Here is a 15,965-nt window from a genome sequence, read left to right on the forward strand (position 1 = left end):
TGGGTTCTAGTTTCAAATATTTTCATTTGCTGTGTCAGCAACTGTGCACAATTCCCAACAGAGTTCCTGCAGAAAGAGCTTAGCAGTAGGAACTAGCCTAATATTGCCGCATTAGGCTAAGTCTGAGATTCTCCTTCATTTTGAGATTCTTGGAGCTGGTGGAATCCCTTGTCACCGGTGTTGCATCAGTGTTCTGGTTGGATTCTGATTCAGCAGCACTATCCATTTCATGTGCAGTATTGTAATTCATGCTCTGAAAAATATTGCTTGATATCTTTCTTTAATATATAATTCTAAAGGCAAAAGAGACAATTGATTTTCTTCTATATTTATGTCCATGAAGAATACCTGGTATTTTTTGTGTACTATCAAAGTGGGAATATAAGCAATGGTTAGCTTGAACTCCAGGGGTGAATCTTTAAATTGAAATGACATAGAGGTTCATGGCAGAATAGGTCACAATATATCTTTGAACTACCAGATTTGTGTTCTTTTTACTCTTTATATGGTTAATTTAATAGCCAGTCTTATTTCTTTCTTTCATCATGCCTTAGGTCTTTGCCACATTCAGATTTTTGTGCCAAGAGGGGGAGAGAGAGGCAGGGGGCAGGAGGGAAGGTATAAAACATGGTGCTAGAATTGAACTCCTGAAGTTTAAGAACGGGGGAAAAAAGTGACTGGGGGAAGGTCTAGCACATCTTTTCCCAAGAGCTTTCACTCACCTTGAGCACAGCTAATAAATACGACAGGAGCATTAAAGTATTATTCATCTTTTGGTTTTAAGGTAAGGTTAAATGTATCTAAATGCAAATATTTTCATCCAAAGACTTTTATGTTTCAGAGTAATTCACTGAGCTGTGAATTACTGTAGGTTTTAAGACTCTGGATCTTAGGCAAAATGCAGAAACTCTTATACTTTTTATAGAGTTTTTCATCTATTCAGCTTGAACTATTTTGTCCAGGGACTATCCATCTCTTAATTTGGGGAAATCAGAAGCAAACAGAAATTCAAACACCTTGCCCAAATTCCCACGGTGCTTGAGTGGTAGAGCCAAGAACAGAGAGCTGATTTCCTAACTGCAGTGTGGCTCATTCTCTTTGACAAAAAGGTCTCCCTGTCCTCTTGGTGCTTTATCATCTTTGGTTCTGAAATAAACAGGAATTCTCTCTGGCCCTTATATGCTAAGCCTTGGGAGCTAATACTTCTGCTAAAATTCAGGGTATTCAAATATTAAGGACACCGTTCTGGTATTTCTGGTGTTATGCACCAGCCTCCTCCTTGCTAACACAAGTCAGAGAAGAAAGCTATATCAGCCAAGCTGTGCTGGAGCTGAGACAGTGATGAATTTTTAATCCCTTTGGCAATTTTGAAGTCAATCTTGCCTATTTGGGGGAGGGGCAATGGTAAAGCGAGACCTTTAGTGAATTGTTTTGCTTATCCTTTGGCCAATTTTTAGTATTTGGATTTTTTTTAATAATAAAAATGAAGAAACATTTAAAAATCAGTTGGAATGATGAAAAAGCATTCAGATAGTATTGACAAAAAAAGTGCTTTATGGTTTTGGGGTTTCTTTCCATGTCATGTTCATGTAATGTCATGTTGACATGAAATCAAAAACTGATATAGTGTTACTAAATATCACCTGCAATTGAGTGTTTGTTTGTTTGTTTGGTTTGGTTTTTGGAAAGCTAGATGTGAAAAGCAAGTTTGACCAAACCTAGCTTACTGGCAAGCTGACTTGGAAGACTGGGTACTGAGAATGTTGATCCTCCTGTTTTGTCTGGTCCCTCCTGCTAGGTCGTGATATTTTTGCAGAGTAACTGTGATTCCAAGAGCAAGTGCTCTTCCCAAATCATTTTTGAGTTTATCTTAGTTGAGCTGGAAGGAATCTGCTTTTTCCTTTCATTTGCAGTAGGGCATGCTGGCTTCTGCTTAGTCCTATTGGTGGTTTACTTTCTACTGTCTGTCTTTCTCTTTGAAAGATGAGGATGTTGATGCCAGTGCTGAGATGCCTCTACAGCACAAACAATAAATGTTTGTGGAGGTGGGACGTGTCAGAAGCAGGAGCTTTTTTTTTTTTTTTTTTTGCTTTGCAGGGACTGTTTGCCTCAGGTTGGAAAGACCTATTCAGGGCAGGCTGGCCGGCTTCCCCCTTTGCTCTGCAGGTTATGTAAGCCTCCTGTCCCTCCTGCAGGAGATGGGAACAGTGTTGATTTACCGCTTCGAGTGTTTGGGAGTGATTTATGACAATGAACATATTGCACAGGATTTGGGATGTTTTTTGATATCTAATGCCAGACAAAATAAGGGGAAGTTCTGCAGGGTTAGAGCATTTCACTGCATGCTCTTCGTATTCATCCAAAATCTGTTCCTAGTGCTCATTAAGGACTCGTAAAATGCAAACAGAAGTGTAAATCTAGCATAATAACAGGATACTGACTTTATTAAAAATTCAGAAGAGGAAGCTTCATATGCTTTTCTGCTTGATTCTTCTTGTGCTCTGCCTCGCAGTTCTGTGTAGTGTTTCTGTTGAAGGCTATACCACCACTTCTGCTACCCCCTTGCCTGTCTGTTCCCAGCCTTTGCTCTTCATTGGTGCATCTCTGACCAAAAGAAGTTGAATGCTATTTCTCCTACTTAAAACTTTGTTTTTATTTTTGTGGTATTTCAGCTCAGATCACAAGAGGCTTGTGCTGGCTGCAAGGGAGGGGGCAGAATGGAGCCTGGAACAAGTAGCTGGAGGAGAGGGAAGGATTTATTTCTTCCTTTGCTTTCTGGCAGGAGTCCCAGTTTGTGCTGCATAGGGTATGTAAAACTGCAGCCTTAGAGCTCTGGCCTTTTTCAGGCAAAGCTGCACTGATGTGAAAGAGTGGCAAGGCATCACTATGGCAAGCACAAGGTTAGGGCCTGCAGGGGGATGCTCTGGGAGCATCGCACATGATCTGCTAACGTGGCGATGCCGAGGCTCACGCCTTTGGGTAGTTGAGAGACACAGAGCGTTTCTACCTCCCTGAGGTGAAGTTGACACACTGGTCAGGGAACTGTCTGGAGTATTAGAGATAACAGCAGAGCTTCTCAGTACAGAAATGGGCAGCCGGGAATAAACATTGGAAGCTATCTTTGACCAACCTATACTGGAAGCCTAGTGGTATGCGGTCTGGTACCTGAGCCTCCTTTTTTGATGTTTTGCATCCCTGTCTCCCTGAGCCCTGGAGTGAATTAGTATTCAAAGCCTTACTAATTGCTGTCCTCTGTGTAAGGCATCATATTTTATCTCATCATTTCTGTTTTTAAGGCTGATGCTGACATGGGCATGTATCATAGCATCCCCCACTCTCCCACTGTTTTAAGTGTAGCAGAAGTGAAATCCCCACCCCCCAAAAAAGTTAGAGGAGCAACTTTGGATAACCACAAAAATATTTATGACTTTCTTTTTTCCTCTAACTGAAATGTTAGGATCTGCTTTTCTTCTGTAACAATCTGGGAGAACTAGCTGAAAAGCAAGATGTGTTTTTACATATTTTCTAGCTAGTGCTAATATTTACTTAGCTATTGTATCCCTCCTTGCAGTGGCCCCTTCCCCAGCTGTCTCTTTGCTCCAGGGCTCTTTTCTTGATGCACCTTTCAGCGCATCTGATATCTAACCTAAAACCCCTGAAAGTCCTGTCAGTATCTCCCGAATGCATACACAGCTCCAGCTGCAATTGCAATGCTGAAATTGCATTTCATGTGTTGCCAGTATCATAAAGTGAAGTGTACTAAGGTCTTCCAAGAAAATCTCGATTAAAAGGCTGTCTAACAATTTTCAGATCTGATCTGTGAGGTTATATCCTGTCAGTTTTGTATGTGTTCTAATCCCATCAAAATATAAGTCCTTAGGAGATTTAAAAATGAGAACTCCAAAGAAATCTCATGTCAGTACGGTGTGATTAAAAGCTTGTATTCAAGAGCACAGTGTACCTAAGTCTTGGGACAACATGGTATACCCTATCAGTTCAGGCCTTACAAAAAACATGCAAGATGAAAACCTACCTCCCTCAAATTAGTTAACTACGATACTGAATTATTGACAGATTTAAGCAGTAGCAGAAACCATGCTATGGAGGACACAAAATCAGAAGTAAAATGAGTGTTGAAAGGATGACAGTGTAGTATGTATCATTGCTGATTACTGAAGAAGCATCAGCAGATTCTTCATGATGAGTAAGCTGAAAAATACAAGCAGAAAAAATAGTTTTGTGAGGCTGTTTAGAAGCACTTCTTCAGTTTTAGTGAATGACAAAATTAGAAGTGCCAGAAGGTTCAACTTTTACCTCTGTTTGTCCGCTTTCTACGAGGACAAAATTTCAGAGAGTCGTTCTAATCAAAATGAAAGACACATCCTATTAGAGCAGCTTTGCTGACAAATAATTAAGATGAATTACTCGTGTATGCTTCTCCCAGCTGCCTTGTTGGTGTCAGTTTGTAGGAGACAGGAGAGGGCTTACAGTGTATGCTTTGCTCTTTAAAAGCGATTTATAGGCAAATTTAGCCATTCTAGACTTGTGAGAAGAGCTTAATCCTGGACCTGTCATTACGCATTATTTTCAGAGATTCCTGACAATTCTACGTTAAAACAGTTTGTAAGCAAAAGTTAAGAGGATCTATAGAGAAGAATTAATATTTCATTGTGTGAAATCTTTTCCTTGGCGCAGCCACAGTTTCTTGCTTTAGAAAAGGCACTGATGTTAAGCAACAGAAATTTAAGGTTGTGTCTCTTGTAGGTTTTATAATGCTTATCCACAAATACTTCCGAGAGTGAGTATATTTTGGGCAACAGCTAAAAAAACCTTTTTGTCTTGCTAAACAGTGGGTAGGTTTTGATGTTTAGTGACTGTGCCTGTTGTTTTGCTCCCCCTGCTTCCATCCAAATATGCGGACATGTTTTCCCTGAAGGTCCCCATCTCACACTGTAACTAACAGTGGAAGCTGGGATATTCGACACGTCTTGGATGATGAGTTTGCCTCGTTCAAATGGGATCATCATGCCTGAGTAAAGAACTCACTCCATTTCCATTAGGATAGTAATAAGAAAGCTATTTAACTAGTTGACTTTTTTTTCATACCTTCAGACTTACTCATCAGATTAGCTACGAGTTGGTATTCACACTTTAGAAGAAGTCTTCAGATTAATACATACGTCTTTTTCTACTGAAAAGAATACAAGGAAAGAGTCTCAATTTAAGTCTCAAGTATACAGCAGTTCTAAATGATTAAAACTGGCCATGGGATATGTTACCTCTGGAAGACCTGGAAAAAATGAAAGGTCTGTGAAATCCCAAGCATTAGATTTGCTAAAAGCACATGTGGTGATAGGGCAGCCACATGAGTTTCCGGGAGTATATAAATGGAAGATGCCATGCATGGGAGGGGGCTCTACAGTGCCGTCATTTGTGTCCTTTGTTTCTCATCTGTAAAATGTCTTTTGCATTAGGATCTCTAATGTTGAACTGCTGGAAATAGTGCTGCAACCCCTGGTATTAATGCTTATTGAGTTTTGCTCTTTGCCTTCAAAGCCATGTTGTGAGAGCCCAGCTCTGGGGCTGTAGTGGTGCTGCTTCGGTTGCAAGGGAGGCTTAGGGCTTGCCATGGATGTTAACAGTTTCTGCAGGTCAGGGTTCAAGGGGAGCATCTGGAAGGCTAAGACCCTCCTGCGGAGCACTCCATGTGTGCCTTTCCTCCCCCTGAATGAAGCCATGGTGTGCATCTCTCTTATTTTCCTTCCAGAGGAGAAAAAGAAAAAAAAAAAAAGAGAGAGAGATCTGTCAGGAGCTGCTCAGCTGCTTTTGATAACTCCAACATTTTACTATCATAACTCTGGCATGGTGTTTCTCCATCTGCATGGAAGGAAGAGGTCGGAAGGGGGTGGTAGTGACGGTAACACTAATGCCGCAGCAGTTACCATAAGCAAACTTTCGCTGACATACGTTGTGCTGTGATGAGATTGTAGCGCCGTGGCATGGTGCAATTACGTGTAGCCTCATGCAAGCAGTGAGAGATGCTTTCTAATCAGCAGCCTAGACTTGCCCTGTCTTTTGCTAGCTGTGTACCCCCTTGCCTGAGCCCCTCTGACTCCTTGCCTTTGCCCTCTGGGTCTGTGATGGATTTGTGCCTAGCACATGTATTCCTCCAGGGAAGAAGACTTCTGTCTCCCCAAGAAATGCACCAGGGACTGTGTTTCTTACACAGTGGTGCTTAGCTTATGTTCTGTGGCCTCTTTCCTTTACAGCTGGTGCTCCCAGTTCTTGTGCCTGCACTGATGATTGCCTCTGGAGAAGATGAAGTCCACCAGCAGACAGGAGAAAGCAACACACAGGGTAATAAATTCCGTTATGTTGTCTAATTTCATGGCAAGCAGAATTTTACTGTTGTATGCCCATCTTACTCTGAGCCTCAACATAGGAGCTTTCTTAAGTTACAAGGAGATAATAGTAAGTTCTGGGCAAAGGAAATGGTAAAGGAAGCATCCAGCATGGCATGAGAATAATGCTTATTCTCTGGCTGGAATGGAAGGGAATACAGAGACAAACGCTTGATGATGTGAAAGGCTATGTATGAAGAGCTATTATTGTCATGATGATGACTGAATACATGTTGAAATTACCTTTACAGGAATAGCAACAGATGGTCTCTGTATCTTCCCCTCCTACTCATCCAGAGCTCCCAGGGCTGCATTCCTAATCAACCAAAAGCAGGCAGCCCACGCCCATGCTGCGAGGAAGAACCTGAGCATGCAAAGTCTGCTTTGAAATCCATGTTAAAGATATATGACCTGTACTTTCTGGTAATAAGGAACTGAAAATATAATAATTAACTCATTATAGTTCTGTTCCTCTACCCTTATGCCATGTTATTCTAATTCCTATACTGCCATCAAAATTCTCATTAAGTGCCAATGATGATAATCATAGTACTTAACTCTGTGTGTTTTATTGTCAATTATTATACACACATATCCTTAAGTTGCAATCTTTATTAAAAACACATTTCCTTTTGTAGACTTCAGTTATTAAATGTGAAGTGCAAGTAAATTAAGCTATAGCAGACATTGCAGCTATAGTTGCTACTTCTTCCATTATTGCAAGTTATTATAAGCTCCTATGATTGAAACTGCTATAGATAAGCATGCAATAATATTTTCACTGTCACCATGATCACTGACTGAGATAAGAGCTTGATGTTCTATTTTTGTTCAGGATGGAGAAAAACAAGGAGAGGAAAATGGGGGGGAAAGGGCTTCATGTCTTGCAATGATATGCAAAAGAAAAAAAAAAAAACTCAGCCTAAAGCAGGCGCACGCATACGTCAATGATGACACAGAGTGCTGAGAGGATTTAGTGTTAAGCCACGTCTGTTAATTTTATTTGCAACGGAGAGGAGAAAGCATGCACATTCAAGATACTTGTTGTATCATTTTTAAATCAAGGCCATCTTTTTCTCAGTGGTAAACGTGAAATGTTTTTAAAGGCCAGACTTAGCATAAAATCTATTGGTTGCTATGGAGACCACTTACCACACAGGACTGCACTCTGTGTTCAACTGTGATTTTTCTCTATTCAAAGGTTCAGCATTGTCAAAAAACAAATTAGTTTTTCACTTGTTTATCACAAAGTTCATTATGAAAAAGGTAATAAATAATAAGATATTTTATTCATGTGTGGATAGGTGCCATATGTAAATTAAACTGGGCATTATTCCTTAAATACACTGTTTTAAAATAATTATAGCAAAATTGGCTATTGTTAAGAAAGAAAACAGATTTTGATCTTTCTGTGTATATGAATATGAAGTAAAGCGGGTAGTAGGAAGTCTGATCCCAACAAAATTACATAGTAATAAGGCTTTTCACACCTACACAGCACTTAGTAATACAGCTTTGAAAGGGAAGGCAAGATTTAGGTCTGTTAGACTAAAACTTTGTACCTGAGGAGCATTACTTCTCTGTGCATGAAAGAAATGTGGGTTCAGGACCCAATGCTCGCTGAATTATTCATGTTCTTTTGCATCTCAGATCTGTAGGGTTGAAACTGGAAGGGGTTTTTATTAGCAGAAGCCCAGATCGAGCTGAGATACAGCAGTTCAGTGAAAACCTGTTCAACTGCTTCTGTTGAAGCATTTACCTAATTACAGAAAATACTTCCGCCAAACTGCCTAGCATACCCACCCCATAGAGAAGTCATTCCGGAAGGAGGTGCAAAGTGTTTCCCCAGAGCTTCGGTGATGCTGAGGCTGGTCTAAAGGTATTTCAAAGATAAATTGGTGTCGGCAAGTTCTTCCACCCCCCCCCCCTTTTTTTTTTTTGGTGACATCTTTATCTAATTTCTTATTACTTGAGGAGTATATGAGTACATTGCTTTTAACACTTACGATTTCCTCTTGTCACCTGCTGGATTCTTGTGACCAAATTTTGAGTCGCTGTAATTGCTGCAGCTTCACCAACTTGGGAGGCATTGTGGTGCAGCTCTGCATGCGTTGTGTTGCTTGTGCTCTCTATGTTAGGGCTCTATTACCTTGTTGATAGCAGGTCTCTGCTTAGGCCTGGCTTCTATGTGGATTTTGTGTGTGAACCAATTCATTTGTTTTTTATGGATGAAGTAGTTTTTATGTAAATTAAGGTTTCTTTAGCATTTTTGTATGGCCACTAGATAACCATCATAAATCTTTTAGTTTATTCTTAGGAAACCTGAGTCTGTAGGTAGTGCACTAAACTAACTTGGCCTATTTACACATCTTATTTGATACCAAACACTTATGCGTGCAAGTAATTTAGAGGATTTCACTTTCATAGTCAGATCTGTCTTCTACTAGATACCAACTGTACAGCATCAGACCTTGATAATTAACATGCTGCAAACATGCAATTAAGACGAATCAAGTTGAAATACATAAGAAAAATGAAAGTATAATGTAATTCCAGCTATTGTCAGTCTCTTCAGGATTTATTATGCAGTTGGCCTCCTCTTGTACAGCTCTGTATGTTTTAGCAGGGTTTGTACTGTTTTGCACTGCATGCAAAGTAACTCAAAGAAACGAGCCTTTAAAAAGGAATGCTCCCACAAGAGAGTGGGAGCTACTTGGGCAAAACTTACCAGGGGTGCTGTGCATAAGTAAGAGACAACAGTATTTGACAAAACAGTGCCCCAAAAAAGTGTATTTGATAAGCCCCTACTGAATACTGCTATTATTAGTAGTAACAGAATACTATTTTATGCCCTCTTAGAATAAGCTTTTCACTTTTCTCTGTAGGGAGTTTTTTTTTTTTTTTTTGTCTGAGCTCTCCTGTTAACATCTTGCTTATGTTTTTCTTTGATTCTCCCACCTCTGAGACAGCCTGGTAAAAACCTGTTTCCTTCTGTGTTCTGCCAGAGTTCATTAGTGTGTCATAGACAGTTAATAAAGCAGAATTTTTCACCTACCTTATAGAAAAGAATTGTATTTAGCCAAAAGTTAGAGTAGGGGGAAAGCATCCCTGTCTGTATTAGTGTTCCCTCTCAGCAGCACAACGAGGGACAGAGTACAAGGCATCATTGTTTCTAAAACTACTTTTTCAAGTGAATGAAACATTTCTCTAAGGCAGCATATGTACAGCATGAAAGGAGTAATCCCCATGCTCACAGAATAGGGAGAGGGCATTCAAGGTTCCCATACAAAATTGCTAACCTATTAAAATAACTTGAATCAGACATAAAGCAGAATAGACATTTTTCGGTTTATAGCTGGGATACTATCAGAACTTTTGCAGAAATATTAATGGAGAGTAATTTGCATCTTGTCTACTTTCTGAACTTCCCAATCTCTGTGGTAAAACTTGGAGTTCTCTGAAACAAACGTGTGGACTTGGTTTAATACCATTAATTGTAGTGTGAGAGCTGATAGATTGTTCAGAGCATCAGTGTGGTCACAGCATGATGGCAGATATGCAAAGTTGATATTTTAACTGTTTTTCAAAATGAGAATCAATGCCTAAGTCCATTTTGAAATTTTAGATGGATTTTTCCTTGTCCATACTTGTTAATAAGCATTACTACAGTTGAGCATATTCCCTGAATAAAAAGCAAACAGGGATTTTAGAATTCACCATCTTGTTTGTAGAGGGCTCTATTTATAATTAATCTTCATTTTCTTGGAAAAATGCTTTAAGAAGTGGTACTGTATTTTTGTTGGAATTTTTCTGTGTCTAGCAGTTAGATCAGTATTGTACTCAGCCATGTCATTTATACTGGATTCTGTTTGTAATATTAACAAAAGTGTCTCTCAATTCAACAAACCCATATCCACATTCAAATTGAAGTTACAAATTTTCAGCTTAAACCTAGACTGCCTCAGATCACATTCCTCATTTAAACTCAATAATTTGAACAAGCTAAAATCAAAGGAGGAGATGCAATGCACGTGAGTTTAAGATATTTGTAGAAAATAGTCCTAAAGTACTGACTTAATATATGATCAGGAAAAATGAATCTGTGAAGCTTTTCTGTTATTACGGATCAGGCTGCTATTTTTTTTCTATGAGAAATTACTATGATAGAGAAGACAAAGTTGAGAAACAGCTGTTGGAAATCTAATGACAGGAAAAATTCCTCCAAGGTATATTTGATGAAGTAATAAATGAACCCAAATGGTTCGTATCCTTGTCCAGCCCAGGCTTAAAATGACAGATACTAGAAACTATTCTTGAGTCCTTTATCAGATCAAGATTGCTATGTAGTGAACTTATTTGATCCAAATAATCTTTTTGAACCTAATTTTTCTGACTTTTTATATTTCAGAAGTAAGCTAGTCTGTCAGGATTTAGCAGGTACTTGTTTGCATCTCTAAGAGCACACTACTTATTAAACTCTTTAGACAGCAGACAGTCAGTTAGACAATTTGGTAAAAATGCCTAGAGATTTTCAAATGTTATAACTTAGAGCACTTGCATTACTAGCCGAGGGAAACACACAGTGATTCAGCAATCATTCCTTAATCCATTGCAGTTGGTTACTAAAGTGGGATAAACTGTGAGATCCTTGAGGCTCCACAGTTGGGCTTGCATCTTCGTGTTGCCTTGCAGACTTATTAATTGCAAAACATTTCCAATAAAAACTGTGTATTAGGTGTGTTTGGCCTAAACAAAGCATTGGAATTACTGGTATAGTGTATCATCCATTTGGAAAAGTTTAACCAAAGAAAATGTGTGAATATAAAAATGCTCTTAGTCGCCTCAGGAGAAGCCTCTCTGGTTAACCAGTTTCCCATATGGGATTCTTCCTTAAAGTTGTGATATTGCTTCCCTTTCTCAGCCCCTCTTACTGATCTTGTGTTTGTTGGGTTTGGAAGAACCTGTTTGCAGACAGCTCTTTAAGGACTGGGCTTATGTTCCTTTTAGAATACAAAGCTAGTTGGAAGATTTATTAATCTGAATAAGAATAAACCTTGATATCGGTCTACTTTTTACCCTGTCTGTGGCATTTCTGAGCATCTTTACCTTCAGAAATCTCCCTAGTTATGTCAAACAGTGTTTACTCTAATTGCAACCCAAAAAATTATGTGTAAGATTGGACTTTTTTTTTTTTGTGAAGAACTTGGATTGTGTAGGGCTTCTACCCAGAAGAGTTAACAGGGAGTAATGGTAAACTACTGCCACAGTACATTGGAATAAATGGTGCTCATTTTGTGAGACTTTTGATAAAGCTTTATTACTTTGGGTTGGCTTTTGGATATGAATTTATATCCAAAGTGTCCTTGGGAGCCACAATCCAGATATCGAATATCACTGACAATCTTTTTAAGGTTAGTTTTCAGAGTGAATAGGAAAAGAGCCAAAGCTGAATGGCAGTGGGAAAGGATGGGAAAGGAACTGCAAAAAGCAGGCAAGTTGCCAGCAGTAATTTATTATGTACACAGACCTGATCGTCTGTACTTGCAATACCTCTTGCAGCGCTGAATGTTTTCTATCTAGTCATTGTTCCACTCCTCTTTATTTTTCTCCCCATCCTTTCTGGTTTGCGGGAGGGGATCTTTCCTGAAACCATTGGTTACCAATGAAATCTGGGATACAGAGGTACCTGTGAATTTCTCTATTGATACTTGTAGAAAGATGGGTAATATCCCTTGTTGGAGACTGAGACACTGTCTTGCACAGTCCAAAAGTGGGAAACTTTTTACCTGCTTTTACTGTTGCATATACTTCTCATCCACAATGTTTTGAAGTAAAATCTACAGTTCTATAGGAATGTTAGTTTTCATCCTAAACTTCCTAAGGTCTTAGAAAGCCTTAGGATTCAAACATGCTGCATAGACAAAACCTCCTTTGTCTAGTCACCTAGTGTTCTTGCGGAACAAAGGTCTGATTTGATTTATTGAATGCGAAGAAGAAAGCTGCATCTGAGCCAAGACAAAAGTAATTTTTTGGTTCTAAGGAACAATGGGATCCTGAGCTACAGATACTGTCTTGTGTTTTTCCTAGTTTCAAGATGCAGTGATTTCTAGACAGATACTTACTGTTTTTTAAATAGGCAACTTGATTTAATAAAGTGAAAGAACAATCATATATAATCAAAACACTTTATTTTAAAGTGAAAACAGAGGTAAAGTTTGTCAAGTATACTGAAAAGGGACAAGGTGAACTTGCCAGCTTCTCTGAGCTGTAATTGTTGAAATTGGTTTGCTTTGCTTTGAGAGAAATTGCTTATCATTGATCAAAATTTGTACAGATTCTGGTCTCAAAACTGCCGAAGACCGAGGAAGGGGTTTAGCTACATTTATTAGTGGCATCACGGGCACCCAAAGTGAAGAAGGAAGTAATCCATGCGGTTATGTTAAAACCACAGTTACTCAAGAAAGTAACTGTTGTAATTGATTGGCATTGAGGGGTGTGCATTGTACCAATTTTTGTGTGATGAGCCTTCTAGCACGTACGTACGTGTGTATTGTCCACATCCCAGAAGGATGTGCAGCCCAAGGACAAGTACTCTCTATTTAAAATATATTTTTCTTTTTCTTTCATTGTGTGTCTCTCAATTCCTTTTCCTATCAAATGACAGTACTTATTATTAAATTTGTAAGCAACTCACTGTTGAGAATAAATTGTCCCTAGCTGAAAAATGGGTAGGCATATAAGCTCTAGCTTGTCATGACACAATGAAAAATCATGTTAGATTTGAATTTGCTAATGAATATGATATAATAAATAAAAAGATGGATTATTTCAGGTACATGCGTGACTATTGTTGATCACATCTATTACCTGCTTTGTGCCAATGCGTTTGTAAGTTGAATACTGGATGACCTTGAAACTTGCAGGCTAAAGAGTACTGCTGTCTGCAGAAAAGAAGAGCTGACACTACAAGCACTGGTTGGCACCAAAACGAACAGGATTAAAGACCTTCAAATACTTGGTTAAAAAAAAAAAAAAATCCATTTTTTTCCTTGTGGAGAGGACAGATTCTGGATTATAGACACTCTCCTTATTCCTGCTGTCCTTTTCCTTTTGCTTAGTGGTAGCTACTTGTTCACTTTCCAGAGATCACAAGCCGAATAGTCCCTCGGTTGCAGTATAGCCAGCTGATGTGTAATGCTGTGCTTTGATGCACATTTTGATTCACTGTTAAAACAGAGCGTTGCACATCCATGTCTCTGCTGTGCCCCGTCAGCAGTACCTAGCAAATGGGGCCCCAGAAATCACTGCTTCACTTTATTGAAGAGAACACACACAAAGGCAGTCCTGGGCCACAGAAATAGCTGGCATTCACTTCAGCAAAGTCTGTTTATAGAAGAGAATATTATAGTCTGCACAGCTCAGATCTCCACTAGCCATATCTCTGCTTGTAAAAGTTGTCATCACTTCTTTCCACAACAGAGAGCAACACAGAGCAAGACTCTGCATATGGACGTGCATATGTACACAGTGTTGCGCTTGTCTCCATTTAAAAATGAGTATGAGGGTGGAGGAGTATTTTTTCAAACACCTGTAAATGTAAATCCTCCCACTGATATTGTTGCTCTTTTAGAAACTGCAGCTAAACTCCTGTGCCAAAAAAACTCTCAGTAATTTTACAGAAACGAAGCCTAGCAAATACAGCACCTATCTGTACTGCGTATGCCTGAAAGAAGAATAAAATGATGATGGTGACTGTGTCAAGAGTCATATGATCATACGACTAGACCTTAAAATAGCAACAAATCTGGCTCTGAAGGAAAGAATAACTGTGATCAATTTACTGCTTTAAAAAATTGAGTACTTGAGCTGTGAATGATTTGAACTAATTACTGTGTGTAACTGTAGGTACAACTTGTAACCAGAGTCATTTTGTTTTTGCTCCAGAGAGTTTAGATGCAGGTTTTATATTCTGCAACAGAATAACCATTCAGCCTAAAAGCCTATGGAGCTGGGAACAGGGAAAGCGAGCTCAGTATGCGACAGGAAAGATTTAGCTTCTGCAGAAAAGCTGGATTCTACTAGACAGAGTAATCAATGAAAGGATTTAGGAGAAAGGGCCTATGGAGCTCTTTAAACCACAGAAAAGGGCATTTATCTGCATTATGTCCCTTGCTGCAGTTCACATTTTCAGCTGGCTCGGTGTCAATAGCAGCTTATGATTCTGTTAGCTTTACACAGGGAAAAATCATAGGAGGATGATAGATGTCACTTGTGGATTTTCCTTTGTCTTTTATGTGTGCACTCAATCCACAGTATATTAGGAAATTTTTGCCTTGAAATATTGAAAAATGCAAGGCAAATGTAATGCAGGTAGCTGATAAATAGGTAGGGATTTCATTAGTGAACAGTGTTGAATAGTATGGTGTACTCGAGGCTTCTGCTGTGGCAGTAAATTGTGGTGAATAAATGGGTGATGGGAGCTCAATGAATACTCCTGATTTGAATGGCTGAGGTACAGTGAGACACCAGCCAGCTAACATCACTTGCAGGGTAAAATCATCCTGCTCTGGGCTGGAATGGTAGCATTTGAGAAACAGTTTTTAATTAATGGGAAGGTATTGGGTATTTCAGCAGGTTGGTCTTTCCTTATCTATATTTGGACTATGTAGCTAAGCTTGAAAAACATTTCATTCAAATGATGTTTTCTCTGTTTTTAAGTGGAAAACAGTCCTTTCTGTCTTCTCCCCCCTTAGCCTGAGATTTTGCTGAATAGAGGGACTGGGTGGAAAATTGCCAAACACATCTATGCTGTGTCAGTCGTTTCCACTTCTGTGATGCAACTATGGATAGCTGGAGAAGGAGCAGGCAGCGAAAGGTTTGTGCACTGCATAGAGTGCAGCATGCAGCACAGTCATCTGCTCTTTGCCTGCTTTCCACTGCCTCGATGCATCCATTTGCTCATTTTGCCCTAGTAGATGCAATTGCGTGGGGAGATTTTCGGCTGCTGCGTGGGGCCAAGTCTACTGCCTTTTTTTTTTTTTTTTTTTTTTTGACTTGTACCAGGCATGTAGATAGATGGTCATGTTAATATTAGTACAGCAATGTGCTCTACATTTGAAGTGTCAAGTTTTCAATAATGTGTTAAGAAATGCCAGCTTTTGGACTAATAGAAATATGGGATCTTCAGTTGTTGATAATCATAGCAATGAGAGAATATCTGTAGATTAGGGACACACAGAGGTGAAATGCTGGTTAAGTGGATGGTGCTGATTTAAAAATTACACTGTGCAAGCACATGCAACAGCCGGTATTCTCATATGTTTCAACAAGAGCATAGGAATATTCTAGTTGCAGGGACTTTTGCAAATCAAGAACACCCCAAGAGTAAATACACCTCTCCCCAGATCTACATGGACTCATTCCAGAATGTAAGTCACATTATGTCCATGTAGACATGGCCATCAGGTTGCTTGTTGGAAGTTGGGAGTGCAGCATCTACTATTGGAGCAGTAATCTGAGCTGTTTCCTATCGAATTTGCTTCTCACAAAGGGATCTGGTCGACT

The sequence above is a fragment of the Tinamus guttatus genome, unplaced genomic scaffold (assembly GCF_059628265.1).
Source record: "Tinamus guttatus ecotype Peru unplaced genomic scaffold, ASM5962826v1 Tinamus_guttatus_pri_ptg000247l, whole genome shotgun sequence".
NCBI lineage: Eukaryota > Metazoa > Chordata > Aves > Tinamiformes > Tinamidae > Tinamus > Tinamus guttatus.